Below are 6,000 nucleotides of genomic sequence, written 5' to 3' on the forward strand. Positions count from 1 at the left end.
AAACTGAATATAGTAGTTTTGTACTAATTGCTAGAAGCGATGCATTAAAAATATTTATATTGTTTCCCAATTTCAAGATAAAAAAGCATAATGACGAAAACAGCATAACATTCATGTATCTCAAAGAGGTTTCTTGCCATCACAAGTATAATATTCAATAATCTTGATATTTTAAGAACGTAGGTTAGAATTAATAAAGATAAATATCGCTCTGTAAGCTACAGTATTTCAATCAAAGATGAAAAACTGGATTATTCCAGGTATAACTGAAATTCATTAGCAGCTGAGTTAAATAACATTAATACAGAAATTGGATATTTATTTAGCTAGCTATAACAATTACAAAAGATTGTATCCAGAAATTTGTTTGGACGTTTAGAACCACAAATCTTATAATAATTTAACGAATTTGAAGACTGATTATTCTGATAACTCGAAGAAACACCAGCAACTCCACATATATTTTATTTTTTATTGGAAATGGACATAGAATGTTGAATATTTCTAATAAAAGCTTCGAAAGTACAGTCTTGGTTAAAATGATTGAACGCTGTTCTATAGTGATGTTCTCTATATGCATGCAATAGTTATTGTGTAAAATACTCTGAGTAGTAACAAGGAAACTAGTGCATGATCAGACAGACATATAGTTATAGAAGTATATAATAGTAATAAATGGACAAAAGTACTTTATTTCTCCGAAATGGTCACCTGATGTATCACATACACCATTGTACAATAGTCTGTTGTCCGCTAGTCAGCCAGTAGATGCTAAAATGACGTTACATAAGAGACGCTTAACGTTGCAATTTGTATTATAGTGACGTTAATGAAACGTAGGCTTGCCATGAATCACGAGAAAAGCTACACATTCTGTAGGCTTATAATATAGCATGACATATGAATTTCAGAAGTACAAAACAAAGTATTTGTTGTTTTTAATTTCGGCTTTATTTAGATACTTTTCAAACAAAACACTTTTGTGACCTGCGGAAGTACATCTAGTAGTACTAGAAGTAATTAACAATGATACATGAGTAAAGATATTGTAGAGGAACATGATTAAACAGTCACCATAGGTGGGTAAGGATATATTATAGACTGTTATAGATAAACAACAGCAATAAATATACAGTATTATTGGTAAGCAGCATCATTAAACGTGAAAGTACACTATATTCTAATAGAAGTGTGTGTGTGTGTTTTCGTATAGCAAAGCCACAAAGGGCTATCTGCTCAGCCCACCGAGGGGAACCGAACACTAATAGAAGTAACCAACAGAATTAGACATTACACATAAATAGATCTATTATCTATGTATTGAATTAAACAAGTTTTTTTCTTCTCTACGTTACAATAGTTTTATTTGCAAGTGCCACCTCAGTAGCACAGTGGTATGTCTGCAGACTTAACCCTAAAAACATAGATTCGATACCCGTGGTGGACAAAGCAGAGACAGCCCTTGTGTACTTCTGTGTTTAAATCAAAAATAAAAAGTAAATATTATTGGTAAACGCTGGACCCTCTTACCAGAGCCTTTATCAAATTTTTGCTTGATGAAGGCTCCGGTGAGAGGTTCGAGAGCTTTCAAATAAAACCATTTTAACGTAGAGAAAAATTAATGTATAATTATAAATATTCATTTACCTACGTTATGAATTTAAAAAACTAAAAATGAGCTATCTGTTCCTTGCCTTTAACGAGTACCTAAATACACTTTTAGCGTTCTAAGCATTCTGACGTACACTGCTGGCCAAACTTTTCAGGCCATTGAACATAAAGAAAAAATAAGCATTTTGCGTTGTTAGACTCCACCACTTATTTGAGTAGTGCTTCGAAAAAGGAAAATAAAAATAAAAAACTTTGTGAGCATTTAATATGGAAAATGAAATTAGCCTAAATACTAGCTGGTCAAAAGTTCAAGATCATACCAAAAAGAAGTCCTAAACAGGGTAGGAAATGCCCAACAAAAGATCTCAGTAGTGAGTTGCACGGCCATCATTGCGAATAACTTCAAACATTCGCTTTGGCATGGTCGATATAAACGTTTTCAGAAGGCTGGTTGGAATGTTATTCCAAGTGGTGAAGATGGCTTCACGAAGATCATGCACTATTTGGAATTGACGTCCATTTCTACAGACTTACCTTGACATCCATCCTCAAACATTTTCAATGGGGTTCAGTTCGGGCGACCACGCTGAATGGTCCAAAAGAATCATGTTATTCGTCATGAAAAAGTCCTTTGTCCTGTGGGCATTGTGGATAGCAGCGTTGTCATGCTGAAAGATCCAGTCATTTCCACACAAGCGAGGACCTTCAGTCAATAAAGATGCTCTCTCCAACATGCCAATGTAGCCAGCTGCTGTTTGACGCCCCTGTATAACTTGAAGCTCTATTGTTCCATGGAAGGAGAAAGCACCCCAGATCATGATGGATCCTCCTCCGCTGTGTCGTGTAAAAAATGTCTCCGGTGGGATATCCTTATGGTGCCAGTAACGTTGGAAGCCATCTTGACCATCCAGGTTAAATGTTTTCTCATCAGAGAACAAAACCTTCATTTGCTTTTCTACATCCTATGTTTGGTGCTTCTCAGCAAAGTTTAACAAAGCTGTTTTTCATGGTGTGGAAGGAGGCGTGGCCTATGAAGACGTTTATGGTTTTTAAAGCCTTTCTCTCGTAGATGCCGTCTTATTGTTCTCGAGCTGCATTCTGCGTCCTTAAGGGTTTTAATCTGGTTCGACGATCGGCTGGTGTCTTGTCGGACAACCCTTCTAATCCTCCTGCTCAACGCCGGCGAAAGTTTCTTGGTCCAACCACTTGAAATTCTCGTTCCATATCCCTCAGGGTCTTGTAAGAAATTTGTTACAGCAGTTTTACTACGCTCAATCTCACCAGCGATGGCACGTTGAGAGAGACCTTACTTTTGCAGCTCGACAATTCTGCCACGTTCAAACTCTGTCAACTTTTTAGCCTTTGTCATATTTTTACCCAATGTAACACAGGAGATGTCAGTGGGAGATGTTGAAAACGATAATTCTTGATCACAAATGACTAAATTTTGTTACGTGTTTACCGATTAACGCTTCGTTTCAGTATGGTCTTAAACTTTAGACCAGCTAGTATTTAGGCTAATTTCATAGTGTTCACATTTTTTCTATTAAATTCTAAAAAAAGATTTTTATTTTTATTTTCCCTTTTCTTATTTTCATTTTTCGAAGCTCTACTCAAATAAGTGGTTGAGTCTAACAACTCAAAATGCATATTTTTTCTTCGTGTTAATTGGCCTTAAGATTTTGGCCAGCAGTGTATATATTGTCTACTGCAGCAAATAATAATGGAAGTAAACACCTGCAAGAGATGGGTAAGAATATTACACTATAATAAAATTCATGAACAGTAAGATATCAGTTTTGTAAGACACATAATACGCAAGCAATATTTATTATTATTATCGTTGTTATCTATAGTATGTTACTTTATTCCAGCCTAAAGTCTATATTCAGTTACCACGTTTTCATGCAAAAGTTATAGTAAATGTTTTCTTTATGTGCCGTATGTCTTTTTAGGCCTATTTGCATCTGCTGTTAACCTTTTTTCCAATATATAAATATCCTAAGTCAATTTTCTTTTATTTAGAGACTAGTATTTATGACACATATATATGCAGTTTACTCTTCTATGACCTACAATTTATGTACAACTAGCAACCTTCAGTGTGCAACATCGTTTTCTACACCCAAAGGAATAGTGTCAGTGTCACTATGTTTCTGTGTCACAGAAGATATACTTACGCCTCCTCATAGTCGTTTTCCTGCGTGCGTCCTAGTTGTAGCGTCACCTATCATTTATCAATCTATGCAGCCATTGATTGATGCATCTATATCAAATTTTTCCGGAAGATGGCAATACGTGTACTTTTTTCATACCCTTTATAAATTGTGAATAATCCATTTTATTTATAATTATTTTAAGAAGACAAAACGTTAAACTTTAAACATAATTTTCATTAGATAAAAAATATGCTGATTCAATGTTGAAGCTTTTTTCTTCATTTTAATGTATATTTTATACTGCATTAACATTTTCTAGGGAAATTCTTCCATGTTTTCAGACTAACTAAAGACTTTTCTTCAAGCTATGGTTTTAAACGTAAGATGATCTGACTTGTGATCTCATTCTTAGTATTCAACCCAGCGCTATCTAAGAGAAAGAAACAGAAGACAATACGATTGTCTGGTGCTTGATGATCTATTTTTTATCTACTTTAATTACAAGCAAATAATTTTATTCTTGAACTTTAAAACTAGGTTAGTAGAACTGTATTATTAGTTTCCTTAGTTTAACCCATCCTTTCTTCTAGCGGACTAACGTTTAGTGGGTCATTTTCCTAATAAACATTGAGAAGGTGGGGCTACTTACGCATACTCCTCCCCAACATTTTAAACTGACCAATTATTTCATTACATCAAGATTTGACGTAACTTGTATGTTATATGGAAGGAGACTATAAATGAGCATTCATTCTCTTTGGTTCTTAAGAAACCAAGATTTTTTAATAAGGCAATGAAGAAGTCCATTTCACACAAAATGGTACACAGTACAAGTGGACAGAGGCCAGTAAAATGGGGCTTGTTAATAACATGTATCTTTGCCGTAGTGGTTAAAGCTTCTCGGTATTGTTCGGAAGACAAGCATTGTCTATAAGATGTCACTGGTCACCGAGTGGTCAGAGGAAAAGTTCCCGAAACAGTATCCTCAGTGGAGACCTCACGCTCAATGGTCGAAAACCTTGGGTAAGTATTAGAAGTCTTGAAAATTACGTATTTTCCTTACGTTACGTTATACACACACACATATAAACTGAAGCTTTTATAAGACATTTTTTACATATGTTTAGAACTCCCAAGCATGAATTCTGCGTCGCAAGAAAGAAATATTGTACTAACAATAGCAAACATGTATAAATGATGGTTGTGACATTTTATATGTTATTTATGTTTCCAATAATTTTACTTATTTCTATAAGAAATGTTTACAAAGTTTTGAATAACAGTAAAAATTATTCTGAAAATAGCTTTCAAATTTTTCAAATATTAGTTATTAAGAATTTTCCAACTTTCTATTTGTATGTATTTTCTTTAAAGATGATTATAGAAAGTTTACTAAAACGGCTTGATCACAAAAATATATATTATATACCATGTTTAACAGACGTTTCAGAATAGCACAAATACTATAACTAGCAATGCAAATGAAACAGGAATCTTTATAAAACTATCAGATTATATGAAACAACAAAATAAAAAATAACATACAAGTGTTAAAAGTACAAGAATGTTAGAACAGGTTTAAATGGAAAGAAGATTATAAAATGTAAAGCGTAGTGAGGAATTATTTGAATTACAACCTTTCCTTTATAAGATTTATCGGTAATTAAAATGGTAACGTTTGGTAAAATAATCTTATGTTCCGTATTTCCGTTGGGTTAGTTTATTACAATTCGATTGGGATCGCTGAATTTGTTATTTGTTAGAACTTACATCTCTGCATATAAACAGCTTTGCCTAGTTTGTTCTTGAAACTATATATTTGCTCAGTGGTTATCAGGCATGAAAACATAATTAATAGAGCTTTTTTATTGCTGTGTGTTTATAATACCAGGCTAAAACTTACAAATAAATCAACACTGATTAATTTCTTATGTTCTAATTTCAAATAACGTGTCATAATGTATATTATAGGTAAATAAAAAAAACTTTCCAAAAAAGGAAATAAATTTTTGGATAACTAATATGCAAACAAGATAGTAGGAAAGATATGTTCTTGAAATCAAGATCTTAGACTAGTGTGTTTAAGGTGCCTCATGTTGAAAATTTATACAGCCTGCACTAAGTAGCATCTCGCTTTGCACATCGTAAAAAAATCTGGTTCGATTACAGTTAAATCTTTAAAAGAAGAACAATAATTCAAATATATTTTTTAACATCTAGTGTCTTCAGT

Source organism: Tachypleus tridentatus, chromosome 13 (genome assembly GCF_004210375.1).
Source record: "Tachypleus tridentatus isolate NWPU-2018 chromosome 13, ASM421037v1, whole genome shotgun sequence".
Classification (NCBI taxonomy): Eukaryota; Metazoa; Arthropoda; class Merostomata; order Xiphosura; family Limulidae; genus Tachypleus; species Tachypleus tridentatus.